Consider the following 15,844-nt stretch of genomic DNA (forward strand, 5'->3'; position numbering starts at 1 on the left):
GGGTGGCAGCCACTCGATGTGTCCCTTTCACGTCGATGTTTCTCTCTCTCTCTCTGTTCCTCTCTCTCCTTCCCATGCTACCTGAACAAAAGGTGGAGAAGTGTCCTCGGGTGAGGATAAAAAATAAATAAATAAAACTGAGACTTAAAAAAATATTAAAAAAAAAAAAAAAAAATTTAAAAAAAATAAAAAAAAAAACATCAAATTTATTCACAAGATTCTTGTTAGGATTAAATGAAGTAACGTCTTTGAAAGGGTGCCCTAAACTATAAAGTGTTATAGAAATGTTATAATTTTAAAAATCTATATGTAAAATTTCCCCCTCTAGATCTCGGATTATTTGACAGATTCCTAACATTATATATAATTATAGATTCTTTTTTCTTTTTTTTGGAAAGCCATGAAACAGTTGAGATTTTATTCTAACAGCTATAATTACAGTGCTTGTTTGTCAAAATGAAACTGAAAACAAGTATACAAAACAGTTGATTACGAATTGTGTATTGAAAGCAATAAGCGGTTCCTCGACACCAGATAAACCAGTTCCGAGGTTTTCCCCAAGATAAATTTTAACAGCTCCAGCTTCTTCAGTGTTTATCAAAATACAAAAGAAAAAAGTAGAGGTTGTTTCCCATGTCAAATCTGACCCTTGCAGCCTAAGGAAGGGAAAGCACATGTGGACAGGGCCTCTGAGGAGCTAGGCTCTAAGATGACTGGCCACCTGTCTGCATTTCTACTGGTGAGACCCAAACCACCTGGAGCAAGTGAGCATGCTTGGGGACCATGGGGGGCTCCCATTCTGGCTAGAGTGGTCCCACCAAAGCACCTGTGCTAACCCACATTGACCCAAGGGAAGGCTGGGGTCCCTCCAAGGGATCTGTGGTGGTGGCCATAGCCCCCAGCCCATCCCCTAGGCAGTGGTGTAAGCATGGGTACAAGCATAAACACTACCGGATGCGGATGACCCAGTGGGATAGAGCCAATCAGGGACCATATGTGACCATGCAGAATGTATTGCGGCTGGTTCTGCCCACTGCACACTCCAGACTGGGAGAAAGACCACGGGTAGACTGGACTCAAGACGTTTCTGCAGAACCTACACTAGGCACATTTCTCCCTTCTCTATGTTCAAGTGTCTTCTGACCTTGTATTTGTAACTATTTTTTAAAAATGCACTGGGTTTGGGTTAGAAACCAACCATCAAAATGGATCTCAACGCAGATCTAAAGCCCAGAAGAGGAGTGTTGAGCTGATCTCTCAGCAGCTCCTCGAGGCCCCAGGTGCCTAAAATCCCTTCTCAGTACTAAACAATTGGTTGATTCTCTTTTTACAATAAAAAAAGCTGAGTAATATTGCATAGGAGTCCCAGAAACTGCCTAATTGGAAACAAGAACTATTAACATTAAATAAAAACCTGGTTGCAGGCTGCATCTGCACATGTACAGCATGATGAAGCACACAGGGACCAGCCATGGAGACAGCTTCTGGCACTCACACCACAGGGGCACATCTGCCACATGAGAGGAAAGCAAGGGTGAAGGGGGGAGTGGGGGAAAGAGGAGTGTGGCTCACTTCTGGTTCCGGAGCTGATTGGACAGCCAGTCCAGTCCCTCATAGAGCCCGTCCCCACTGGTGGCACAGGTAGCCTGAATGTACCAGTTCCTGTGGCGCAGAGAATGCGGGCCCAGCTTGTCTGTGATCTCGGCTGCGTTCATGGCATTGGGGAGGTCAGCATCCCTGAGCTCGTCCTCCGCCAGCATCCGCATGAGCTCCTCTCGGGCCTCATTCACACGCTCTCGGCCATTGCTGTCAACCACAAAGGTGAGACCTTGTGTGTTCTGGAAGTAGTGATGCACAGAGGCGGGATCTTGTCCTGGCCGCCCACATCCCACACGGTAAAGCTGATGTTCTTATACTCCACAGTCTCCACACTGAAACCTATGGTGGGGATGGTGGTCACGATCTCGCCCAGCGTCAGTTTGCACAGGATGGTGGTCTTCCCCGCAGCCTCCAGGCCCACCCTGAGCACGCGCATTGCTTTTTTGCCAAAAAGGCCCTTGAAGAGGTTCGCAAAGATATTCCCCATGCTGTAGACCGGAGGGAGGGACACTGGCCAGATAAACCAGCTTGGAAGAGTGTGCTCATTTCTGCCAACAGGACCCAGGAAGCAAGCTCGGCGTTGCAGCAAACTTTGATAAAGGCCCCTCGGTGGCTGCGCTGCTGCTGCTGCTCCGAGCCCGGCGTTGGTTTCGCTCCCACCAGTTATAGATTCTTAACATTATATAGTATATATATTTTAGGTTCCTAACATATTTTATACATATATATACACACACACATATATATGATTCAAATGTTTTTAGCTGGAACCACATCACTGGGAAATAGGAGTAGTAGATATTAATCATATAAAGGGAAGGGGGATGTTGATCTTGATTCCCAACTAGAGACACATGATTTGTCCTCCGGCTTGTGAAGCTCAAGCTTCAGGACTATACGATTTCATTCAAGGTCCTGTACTTAACTTTGTATTCTGCCTTCTGAAAAGGACCCTCCATATTTTAAAAAGTTTTGCCCTGACTGGGTGGCTTGGTTGGAGCATTGTCCCATTCACCAAAAAGTTGTGGGTTTGCCCTGGCTGGTTTGGCTCAGCGCTTAGAGCGTTGGCCCGCGGACCAGAGAGGCCCGGGTTCAGTTCCCACTAAGAACATGTTCCTTGGTTTCGGTTTATCCCCGCCCCAGTTGGGATCATGTGGGTGGCAACCCTTCGATGTGTCTCTCTCATGTCGATGTTTCTCTCTCTTCCTACCTTTCTTCCTTCTGCTCTATCTGAAGATAAATGCAAAATATATATATATATATCCTCAGGTAAGGATAAAAAAGAAATGTGTGGGTTTGATTCCCAGTCAGGGCATACCTAAATTGCAGATTTGATCCCCAGTCGGGGTGCATGCAGGAGGCAACTGAATGATGTTTCTATGTTTCTTTCTCTCTCTCCCTCTTTCTCCTTCCCTTCCTCTCTTTCTAAAATCAATAAAAAGCATACCCTTGGGTGAGAATTAAAAAAAAAAAAAAGCTTCAGGTGCCACAAACCTTGTTCCCAACACTGGCATAAAAGAACATTCTATGCTTCTACATTCCAGGAGAATTTGGGGCCTACTCTTTGTCTTCTCTTGATATTCCTTCCCTCTTTGATCATTCTCTTGTACCATTTTAGTCCCTTCCGTCTTTCTAAACTCAGATATACTTTCTGCTGCTCTCCAATTCTCTAATTCATTAACAGTCACGTAGCTGGGTGAGCACACACACACACTCCGATCGGGATAAATTTAGAAATCGGAAACAGTGTATTCAAGGATAGCACCATTCATCCCAAATGACTCAGAGAGCTCTATTCCCAGTCAGTGTGGAGCCCGGAGAGTGAAAATAGAACTGGGAAGAATTATTTGATTCAATCATGCTAGAGTTATAGATTTTCCAGGAGTGGATTCAACAGTACTATTAATAGGAAGAGAGTGTTTTCATCATGTGATACGAGACTAAGATGTCTTTGGAAGAAATGTAACACTCCATGTGGCAAGGTGTGCTTGCCCTTGGGTGATTCAGAAAGAATCTGGCCACAGCCCTTTCTGGTCAAAGAACTCTCTGGAAGCAAGCAGAGCACCACAGTCCTCCCCTAATTTGTAGGAACCCAAGCTCACTCTCACTACCACACACACACACACACACACACACTCACTCACACACACTCCAGAGCCAACAAAGAAGTATCTTCAGTAACATCAGGCCGAAGCTTGGAGTAGTAAATACTTGGGGAGATAGAGGACAGGTCACGATCTGTTGGAAGGGTTGGAATTTTCAAAATAAAGTCTGGGAGACATCATATTGGGAGTGGGATGATAGGGAGAGGTGGCGGGAGACAGACACTCAAAAATTGGAGAGAGAGAATTGAGGAAACAGGTAGTAGCCATTCAGAATATTCTCTGGAGACCTAAACTGGGAGGACTCGCCCCACCCTATCCTCACCCTGAGTGGCAGGAGGAACAGAGTCAGATGAAGGCAAAGCTTCCAGCCCTATTACTGGACTGTTTTTTGGTTGCTTATCTCACATTTCAATAAAAGCACAGTCTAAACCCCTGCAGCCAGCTGAATAATAGCCTTCCAAGGTCCTGCCCTGGCTGATTTGGCTCAGCTGGTTGGGCATTGTCCTGTGCACTGAAGGTTGCTGGTTTGATTCCCAGTCAGGGCACATACCCAGGGTGCAGGTTCAATTCCTGGTCAGGGTGTGTGCCGGAGGCAGCCGATCAATATTTCTCACATGGATGTCTCTGTCTCTGTGTGAGTATATGGGTGTGTCTTCCTCTCAAATCAATAAAAGCATATCTCCAGGGAAGGAGTAAAAAAAAAAGAAGACCCAATGCTTTAAAGAAAAAAACTTGGACATATCTTTTGGCAGGAACACTATTCTACCCACCACAGGGGCCAATGTCCCTCCCTTCTCATTCACTGGGGAGTGATAGAGAACTCTAGTGATAATCTAGCCTAATGAAGACTCAGATTGCAGCGACTTGCCTAGGATCAGGCAGCACGTGTCTGATGTCAGGCCTCCTAGAAACCAACCTTGGAATTACTAATCCAATGCAATTCCCACCACACCACCTAGCTTCTCAGTAATTCCCTACCTAGGAAGGATGCTATTGCATTTATAATCAGCTTCAAATATATACCTCACTAATCTTCACACAAGTCCTTTGGGCAGACAAGACCAGCATACAATCCACTAAACATTGAAACCAGGACTTCATATTTCAAGTTTACATCTGAAAGACTTAAGAAAACATTGCAGTTCCAATACGTACCTTCCTGTACCTGTTGCTAAGTGATAATTCTTCTCAGAAAGAAAGATTTCTCAAGAGTTAGCTGATTTTGCATGCCACTGGTGTTTCAGAATTTAGAAGATTCTTTACACTGATGTACAATGATCACAGTTTATGAGGCTTTCTCTAGTTCTTTTTTTTTATTTTTTATCCTCACCTAAGGACATTTTTGCATTTATCTTCAATAGAGTGGGAGGGAGAGAAAAAGGAAGAGAAAGAAACATCGACATAAGAGAGACACATCAAGTGGTTGCCACCCACACAACCCCAACCGGGGCCGATGACAAACTGCAACCAAGGTACGTGTCCTTAGCGGGAACCTAACCTGGGTCTCTCTGGTCCACGGGCCAATGCTCTAACCACTGAGCAAACTGACCAGAGTGAGGCTTCTCTAGTTCTAAAGCTCTTTCTGTATTATCTTGTTTGAGACCTGGATACCCTCGGAGAACTTCAGTCAGTGATTCCCATGTACCATCCAGTGTGTTTGAAAGGAAGGGGAGATGATTTCTGAGGGTCTGTTCTAGACATGTTGCCACTGATACAACATTCACCACAGGTTGGAAATCTCTATCTGGACTTGTACCTACTGTTCCACAGCTACAAGTCATCAAGCACTTGTTGAGCATTGTGCTTGTCCCTGCCCTGCTCACTTCCTCGGTCAGTTCCCTGGGGTCCCTGTAGCCACGTCCCACAAACTGGATGGCTTAAAACAACAGAAATCTATTCTCTCACAATTCTGGAGGTTACAAATCTAAAATCAAGGTGTTGGCAGGCCCATGCTCCCTCTGAAGTCTGTAGGGGAGGATCCTCCCTTGCCTGTTCCTAGCTTCCGGTGACTTCTGGCAATCGTGGCATTTCTTGTCTTACATCTCTGTTACTCCAGTCTCTGCCTCCATCATCACATGGCCTTGCCCCCTCTGTGTCTGTGTCTCTCTCAGTTCTTTTTTTTTTTTTTTTAATCCTCACCCGAGGACATTTTTCCATTTTTTGTTCAGGTAGAGTGGGAGGGAGAGAGAGGAACAGAGAGAGAGAGAGAAACATTGATGTGAAAGGGACACATCGAGTGGCTGCCACTTGCACAACCGACCAGGGCCGGGGACAAACTGCAAACGAGGCACGCGCCCTTAGCGGGAACCGAACCCGGGTCTCTCAGGACCGCAGGCCGACGCTCTAACCACTGAGCCAAACCGGCCAGGGCTCTCTCTCAGTTCTTCTCTTCCTATTACCAGTCATATGGGATTAAAGTCTACTCATATGACCTCATTTTACATTACTTACCTCTTTAAAGGCCCTATCGCTAAGTATAGACATAGTTTGAGGATTTGAGCATAAGAATTTAGGGGAGACACAATCCAGCCCATATCAGCCAAAGATCTCATCTTCAGTTTACCTACTGTCCTCTCTTCTTCCCAACATCCCCTACCTACCCATACTTGGGGTCCATCCAATCACCCTACAAAATGTGGAATATTTTCACTGAGCACAATGTGAAATATATAAAATGACATAGACACATATAAACTGGACACTTGTAATAATCTACCCATGATTGATATTGTCTGCAAAGTTCTTGGATAAATGAGAGTACCTATTAAAAATGACCATTTCACAGACAGATTGCAAATATTCTGTTAGCTGAGAAAATGGAAAAAAACAGAGTCAAGAAATTGAGTTCCATTATTAATCTAATCTAAAACAACAGGTGTGAGGTACTAAAAATAGCACCAGGAGTCTGAATGAGCAAGATGACTGAGAATAATCACTGTTTAAATATATATATATCATAGTCTGTGGGGGGGGGGAGAAACATCTGTAACAAAAATAAATTAATTAAAAAATCATAAAAACCTCAATCATAACCAACACCTAATGTGAAAAGGTGTCTTCTTCTTAAAGCACACACACAAAAAGGTGGAAAATGGGCAACAAAAAAGTTTTTTAGAGGCAGTATGAGAGCCAAAAGTTGTGTTCATGGAAATGTAAAACCATATAACTATTCATATTTTCCTTTAGGTTTTGACACAAAAGAATGTTGGTAATGCTCAAGAGAAGAGTTAACACTGAAGCCAGAAAATAAGCATGCAGAATACCTAGCACCAAGACAGAAGCTTCCTCAGTCAACAGGCAGAACAAAACCTTTTTTGGAGTTAGAAAGTATGAGACCAGACAGTTTATCACTAATGATGATGTAATTAAGCAATTAATCCTTTTTAATTTTTAAAAATATTTTTTCTTTATTGATTTTAGAGAAAGAGGAAGGGAGAGGAAGAGAGCGATAGAAACATTAATGAGGGAGAACAGCAATTGGCTACCTCCTGCATGCCCCCACTGGGGATTGGGCCCACAACCTAGGTATGTGCCCTGACTGGGAATCGAACCATTGACCTCATGGTGCATGGGTCAACGCTCAACCAGTGAACCACACCAGCCAGGCAAGCAATGAATCCTTTTTCAGGTCACCAGCTTATGTCAGTTCCAAGTTCCATGTGACTCACTGTAATAGTGAGAGATGTAAAAGAAACATGAGGTCAGCAGTTTCTGTCAATTTCACATATTTAAAAAAAAAAAACCCACAGTGTTAGGGATGCACCTATAATCTGATAAGGGAATATATTCAACCAAAATATCCTTCTCTGCTACAAGGCTATGAATGGATTGAAATAAATAGCTGAGTTCCTGATAGGATGGAAAAATAATCACCTTTGCTTAGGTGTGGACTCACCAATGACGTCAGAAGGAGAATTATTGTTGGGCGCTAAAGAGAAGATATCTTAAGGGAAAATATAAGAATAACAAGTTCTAAAAAAGAGAAAGTCAGTTTTTTAAAAAAGGAGGCAAAGGAAAATAATTCCACCTCTAATTTTCTACAGCAGCCTCCATAGACCTCAAAATACTTGTAAGACATACCTTTATTCTGAGGTAGCCGGAAGTGTCAGCAGCATTTATAGATGGTTTTGGTGTTGCCCGCATTCTCCCGGCAGGATCTCCAGCCCTGGATGCAGCAGCACAGAACACGACTTACATGTAGAGAGTGTCTCTTTTTCTTAGGGGCTTACCAACTCAGTTACCAGAAAGTTTCCCCAATCCAAATATGTATTATTTTAATACAAAAATACTATATTTTAATAACTACATTAAATTTTCCATCAGAAATTTGAGCTATTGAGAGCAAGAATTATCCTGTTCTACAGAATAAATAAGAGAGGGGACAAAGAGACGTGGTCATGTGGTCGGTGTGTTAATTTCCTAGGGCTGCCATAACAAATTACCACACACTAGGTGGCTTAAAACAACAGCAATTTTTTCTCTCACAGTCTGAAGACTAGAAATCCAAAATCAAGGTGTTGGCAAGGCCACGCTGGCTCTGCAGGCTCTAGGGGGAACCCTTCCTTGCCTCTTTCAGCTTCTCGTGGTTGCTAGCAATGCTTGGCATTCCCTGGCTTGTAGATACACCACTCTAATTCCTGCCTCCATTGTTACGTGGTGTTCTCCCTCTGTGTCTGTGCCCAAACTTTCCTCCTCTTATAAAGACACCAACCATTGGATTGGGGCTCCAGTATGACCTCATCTTAACTTGATTGCATCTGGAAAGACCCTATTTCCATTAAGGTCATATTCACAGGTACCAGGGGTTAGGACTTGAACATACCTTCTGTGGGGATACAGTTCAACCCACAACAATCAGTTTAAGAACAGCATAATTGCTTCCTATGGGTAAGTATACTCTGCCACAGTCCAGCTGCAGCGGGATCCAGGGGGTCCTGAAGGTGGTCAGGCGTCGGCGCTGGGAGACAGATGACTACAGGACTCAGAGGAAGTGTGACACTGTTCCGATGTATTGCAAGTTTCTCTTTGCTTATATACTTTCTTTTTTGGCATAAATTTAACATTTGAAGTTAAAGAAACAGGGAGTTACATTCCACAGTGCCAGGATGTTAGTTTCATTTTTATCAGACTTAATTTATAACTTTTTGTGTTTATAGATACAAAGAAGGGAGTAGAGTAACCTGTAAGGTGAGACAGAGTTTTCTATAGGCCCTTTGTCTGAGATTAATAGTTGACCTTTATTTAAAATCTAGTTCTGGGTTTTTAGATCAGCTGGTTTTTTTATTTTACCTCCCTAACTAACTCAGGACAACATTTCTTATAAAACCTATTCAATTTCAATGATTGAGATTTCTTTTGTTCCCTTGTGCGTAAGCACCAAGGGGGACCTTGGCGTGCCAATCTTCCATGAAGGCAAGCTGGCATAAGGAACATGGAGTCCGTCTTTGTTAACTATTATTCCATTTTCATTATATGCTCCTGTAAAGGGCAAGGGAGGGTCAGGAATCCTTCGCATACTGCTAGCCCCTCTAGGTGGTACCATAGTTTTCCTTTTATCCGACAAGCTATATAAGGAAACCCTTGAGCAGTGAGTAGGGGTCAATACAATTTTCTTTTATTCTCTTGAAATACTCTTTCTATCTGGGGAGGAGGCACAGGAGTTTAAGGTGCCTCCATTAGTTTTACTTGTCACAATTCATCCATGAATTGTTTATTAGGGACTTTTGGGGAAAAATTTTTACCTAATTGAATTAGTAAATTATTAAGACAGTCTGGACATGCAGTGGTGACTGTTTCAGGGGAAGCTGGGGTTTCTTCAGAATTTAATTGAAGAGGCATGATTTCAGATACCTTGTTTGTTACTCCCAGGTTAGTCATATAGTAGAATAATAATTATTATAATTCCCGTAATACCAATCAATCCACCCCCATGCCACGTCCCCTTCCTGAAGATGCATCCTTGAAGCTTTCTTCTCCATGTCCGGACTGTCAGACAGTATAGTTGGGAGAGAACACGGCAATACTCAAAACCACCAAAGGCCGTGTCTCTTCAGGCAGAAAAGGAGGTAACACCATGTTTACTGGTGAGATAGCCCAGAAGCTCTTTCTAAATAAGCTCTCTAGTAGTTCTTCCCATCTCTAAGATTCATGATTGTATGACTTGAAACTTATTATCCCACAGAATCTATCTATAATGTGACTTCTATTACAAAATTTTCATATTCCCATCCGTAAGCTGGTAACAATGTTTTTCAGAGGAAACTTCTTCCAAAATGAGATGGTCTGCCCAAAATGATTCTTCTTTATAAAGAAGGGAACAGGATGTCCGCAGAGGAGAAAACATATAATAGGAATAATTAACATTTTTGAGCTTCCGTTCTGCATAAGGCTCTGTGGTAGGCACCATCAGTCTACTTAAAATATGTACACGATCATCCTCATTTAGGGACACGGAAGATGAGAGGCAGAGCACACAGGAATTTGCCAAGGTCTCCTAGGCCCTAGGAGGGAAAGGGTAAGCTACAGACAGATGCACCCTGCTTCTGACCACAAGGACAAGACAACTGGGAATAGAGAGAAGGAGACAGGATGGGGTGGGAAAGGCCCGGAATAGAAGCTTCCTCCTTTTCTCTGTACCAAGCAATGGTTTGTTTAGGAGCTGCTCTTGCTGTTTGTGCTGTGTTACCTCCTACCAACCAATGGAATTGGAATAAGCCACCACACAACACCCTCCAAGAGGAGCCCATTGTTATGTGAGTCAGGTGGCCCTGAGCTAAGCATTGTTCTCCTATCTTTGTTGGCAGGCTGGAGAAAAACATAAAATGTAATCATTCTTTCTGAGTCTGGGGGAGAACTGAAAGTAAATGATTCATTTGTGGGTGACCCCACATTGTCTCATTATACCCTACAACATTCTTTGTCCACCTTCTCCTTAAAAAGCATTTATGTACTCAGTAACTACTATGTCCTAGCTTTAACAAGCTGATAGGTCAAAGTAGCTACCAGATATCAGCTGTTTTTTTTTATTTCTTCAGAATTGCTAAGTCCTAGGGAGGCAAGTCATTTTAACTCCTGAAGATTTCTTCTTAATGCATGAGAAATACAGATAACCAGATTTCTTCTTTCTCTTCAGACTTAAAAATAAAATTTCATGGGGTTTAGTTATGCAGTTTCAAGAAAACATGTAACTTTATATTTCCTCATTTTCATGTTGTTTTACGTTACTGTACTTTCTGCTATTCTGAATTATTTTACATTGCCTTCTCCATCTTTGGGCTAAAGTCTAGGAAACTTAAGGAATTTGCTCAAAGTGATGCAGTTACTTTGTGGGAAGACCCAACAGGAGATCCTGGGTGTCTTGATTACCTAGACATAGAACTGACTCCTTCTTTGTATCTATTTCCACACTCATATAAATAGTTTTATATCCCTGCCAAGCTTGCTGATCTCTTGTGCTGTGCCATAGTGTCCAGTCATAGGCTTGGAGTCATCAAGTACAGACTTAGAAAAGTGATTCTGGTACTTAAAATTTTTGAGGAGTCATTCGTGGGTAGAAGATTTCATAAAAGTTTGAGAAATGTGGCATCCTTATTATTAAACTTTACCAAAAAAAAAAAGAGAGAGAGAGAGAAAGGAATACAAGGAAAAGAAGAAAAAAAGGGGTGGGGGATTTTGATACAGAATTACCAATAGTAAAAGTGTTTAAAAAAAGGAAGTGAAATTATACAACTCAAAAATATACTCATGGTTTACTCCTAGATTTCCCTCATGAGCACAATCTAATAATAACCAACATTTAGGTCATAGGTCAAATAAGTAATTATAATCAACAGAGGAAAGACAATGTTTTCCATAAACGAGAATGAGGCCAAATTTTATTCAACATTGTATCCCCACAGTTCTCACCGTTTTTGAGGCATCATTAGCGGTCAATGCACTTTGCCTAATAAATGCTGATTGAAATAGATATGTGGTCTGCAGACAGTTAAATTAAAGTATTGCCTTGACTCTGGATTCACGGTTCTTTTTTTTTTTTTTTTTAATTCATGTTAGAGAGAGAGAAATATCAATGTGAGAGAGAAACATTAATTGGTTGCCTCATGCATGTGCCCTGACCAGGGATTGAACCCACAACCTAGGTATGTGCCCTGACTGGAAATCAAGCCCAAAAACTTGGTTTATGGGATGACATTTCACCCAACGGAGCCACACCAGCCAGGGCTTGATTCAGGGTTCTTTATTTTAATTTTTTTGTCTGTCATTCAGCATCTAGATCCAGTGAAATCTCCAGAAGTCTGACATTAATCTTTTTGTTAAAATATAAAATAAGAAGTCTGGCCGGTGTGGCTCAGTGGTCGAGCATCGACCCAGGCATCAAGAGGTCGCCGGTTTGATTCCTGGTCAGGGCACATGCCCAGGTTGTGGGTCAGATCCCCAGTGGGGAGCATGTAGGAGGCGGCCATTTGACATCCATCTCATCGATGTCTCTATCTCTCTCTCCCTCTCACTTCCTCTCTCTCTCAAATTAATAAAGGAAAAAAAGTTATTTAAAAACATCAGTTCAAGAACCAATAAGTGCCCAGAGTCCTTAGTGGTCAAGCAACCCCTTTTCTCTTGTCCCTACATTGTTTGGAATGTGTGGCCTGCAAGGTTGCTGGAGTAGAGGGGGAGAGAGATGGAGGAGGTACAGCCACTCTTTTTTTTTTTTTTTAATGATTGCTCATTTTATTTTATTATTAAAATATCTACATAGTTTCAAAATCCAGTCTACAAAGCAAAGTACATTAAAGTAAATCTAGCTTATAGCCCTGTTCCTTCTACCCTATTGCCTCCTTTCCACTAATGTTAATGAAAAATTACACATTTTTTCTTTTTAAAAGACAAACAATTATGTGCATAGATTCCTCTCTTTATTCAATACTATACAAAACTTCTCTACCTTGTTTTTCAAATTTTCTGGGTTTTTTTGGTCTGTTCTTGAAATTCTCACCTGGGGATATTTTTTTATTTATCTTCAGATAGAGTGGGAGGAAGAAAGAGAGAGAGAGAGAGAAACATCAATGTGAGGAGGACACATCGATTGGTTGCCTCCCGCATAACCCGGACCAGGACTGGGGACAAAACTGAAACTGAGGTATGTGCCCTTGACCAGTATCAAACCTGCAACCCTTCGATCTGCAGGCCGACGCTCTAACTGCGGAGCCAAACTGCCCGGGGCTATTTTTTTTTATTATTATGGCAAAATATGCCTAACATAAAATTTACCATCTTAACCATTTTTAAGTGCACAATGGCATTAAGTACATTCATCATGTTGTGTACCATCACCACCATCATCTCCAGAACTTCTGTCATCTTCTCAAACTGAGGCTCTATTCTCTTTAAATTACACTAACTTCCCATTCCCCCCTATCCCCAACCCCTGGCAACCACGAGTCCACTTTCTGTCTGAGTTTGACTAGTCTAGGTACTTCATCTAAGTGGAATCACACAATGTTTGTCCCTTTGTGACTGGCTGATTTCATTTAGTATAGTATCTTCAAGGAGGGAGAGTCATTCATAAATGCCTCAGCCCTGAATGACACATGTTGCAGTCCACTGCTAGAGTACATGGTCCCAGGTGAATTGCAAAGGAGGTTAGGAAAGAGGATCACATGGAATATTTTGTGAGTTCCATGACACATTGGGTTTCATAAGACACAACCATGTCACATGATACATTCTCTTTTTTGCTTAAGCTAGCTTAAGTTGGTTGCTGTTCTTTATAACCAAGGAATTCAAGTCACATCCATTCTATACATGTGTCTCAACATCTGGTATATAAGAAAAGCTCAAAACTGGGGATCCAGGTTACTTCCAGCTTCCTTTCCACCATCCCTAGAAGGTGGCCCTCAACTTCATGGTCCAAGATGGATCTCCAGTCTTCATATCCACCGAGTATTACAATGGGAAGGGGGGAAAAGGAGCTGTCCCTGCTTTCAAGGGTATACCTCACAGCAGCACCCACCATTTCTCCCCAGCAGCGGAGCCTAGCTGCAAAGGTGGTAGAGAATCATCTTTACTCTGGGTGGTCAAAGGCTCAGCTAAAACTTAGGTTCCTATTACCAAGGGGGGAAAAAGATATTGGGAAACAATGAACAGTCTCTACCCCTATGATAAAATTATTTCTAAAGTTTCTTAAACATCCTAATGTCTTCTTATTTTATATATGTATTTTTTTATTTTATTAAATTTTAGATGTCATCTATTGTCACATCCACTATGACTTTACGTGCCACTAAGAAAGCAAGAAAGCCCTGGCCAGTTTGGCTCAGCGGTTAGAGCGTCGGCCTGCGGTCCAGAGAGACCTGGGTTCGGTTTCCGCTAAGGGCATGTACCTCGGTTGCAGTTTGTCCCCGGCCCTGGTTGGTTGTGCGGGTGGTGGCCACTCGATGTGTCCCTTTCACGTCGATGTTTCTCTCTCTCTCTCTTCCTCTCTCTCCCTCCCACTCTATCTGTGCAAAAAATGGAAAAATGTCCTCGGGTGAGGATTAAAAAAAAAAAGAAAGCAAGAAAGATTCCCAAAACTGTAACATAGTGATTTCTTATGCCTTAGAATTTTTATTACTCTATGTACTTATTGGTTCTTGAACTGATTTTTTTTTAAATAATTTTTTTTCCTTTATTAATTTGAGAGAGAGAGAGGAAGTGAGAGGGAGAGAGAGAGAGAGACATCGATGAGATGAATGTCAAATGGCTGCCTCTTGCATGCTCCCCACTGGAGATCTGACCCACAACCTGGGCATGTGCCCTGACCAGGAATCAAACCAGCGACCTCTTGATGCATGGGTCGATGCTCAACCACTGAGCCACACTGGCCAGACTTCTTATTTTACATTTTAACAAAAAGATTAATGTCAGACTTCTGGAGATTTCACTGGATCTAGATACTGAATGACAGATGGAGGCCAGAGAAAATCAGCAGGAAGGGCATTCCAAGCTAAGGGGTGGCCTGTGCAAACACCTTAGCTTAAACTGATCGCTTCTTCAGTACAGGCTTCCCTGGCTCCCCAAATTAGGTCACATCCCTCCGTCTCACACCTCCACTCAGCCCACAGTCCTCCTCTGTAGTACTCATTGCGTTTGTCCACGTCTGTTGGCCCGGTAAAGGTCCTTGAGGGCAGGAAGAGTGTCTGTCTTGATTACCCACCATGTCCCCAGCACCTGCTTCCATACCCAGCACACAGTAGATGCTCAAGAAATATTATGATGGCATGAATGCAGGAACTAAGGCAAGAGAGTGCATGTTTCCACAAGATCAATAACGTGGTTGGCCCCTACAGAGGTGCCTCGTGTTCTGAGCTGCTGAGGGGTGGGCCAGAATGAGGACTGACTGGAGACTGGAGATTTTGTGAGGAATGGGGGGCTGCAATTTTTTGGGGGTTTTTGTTATTATTGTTGTTGTTGTTTTTGTGGTACATGCCCCTAGCAGGAACCAAACCTGGGACTCTCTGGTCCACAGGCCGATGCTCAACCGCTGAGCCAAACTGGCCGGGGCGAGGCTGCTGCTTTTTAAAAACAGAGATTTGTTTGGGGATAGTTAATATGGTAGTAATATATAGGATTTCCTCTTTTATAACATGGAAATAATGATACATATTTGGTAGGGTTGCTGGGAAGATGCAATGAGATCGTAGCGCCTGGCCCATGGAAGGTATTCAGTAAATAGTAGCTATTACTAGAGAAGGCAAAGGCTGGGGTACATCAGCCAGTTCACTCATGTGTCTGGTAAACATTTGATGAGAGCAGCGAGTGAGCACCTAGAGAGTCACTCCCATTCTAGGATGCATGCCAAAATAATTTATGTCCAAGGATCTCTCATCAAATGGGAAACCAAAAACCAACCTCATGCAAAGATCCACTAAAAGTGGGATTTGAACATGGCTTACACCTAAGCCCAAGGGAGCCATGGTTATCATCTTTCTCCACTGAACTGAATGGGCAGGACCCACAGGACAAGGGTCACTGGACCTACCCATTCAGTGACAGTGGAGGTGTTATCAGATCCCTGCTTACCCCTCCTCCAAGAGGGTGGCCTGCAAGGCTATGCTAACCACACAAATCTGAATTTGGGAAGTGAGAGAAGGGTGGAACCTTCTTGC

General features: G+C 42.7%; 1 pseudogene; it reads right to left on the minus strand.

Annotated features, from left to right (window-relative positions):
- Positions 1-552: 552 nt before the first annotated feature.
- LOC118632381 lies at positions 553-2,086 on the minus strand (annotated as a pseudogene).
- Between the last annotated feature and the right edge of the window lie 13,758 nt (positions 2,087-15,844).

The sequence above is a fragment of the Molossus molossus genome, unplaced genomic scaffold, assembly GCF_014108415.1.
Source record: "Molossus molossus isolate mMolMol1 unplaced genomic scaffold, mMolMol1.p scaffold_m16_p_17, whole genome shotgun sequence".
NCBI lineage: Eukaryota > Metazoa > Chordata > Mammalia > Chiroptera > Molossidae > Molossus > Molossus molossus.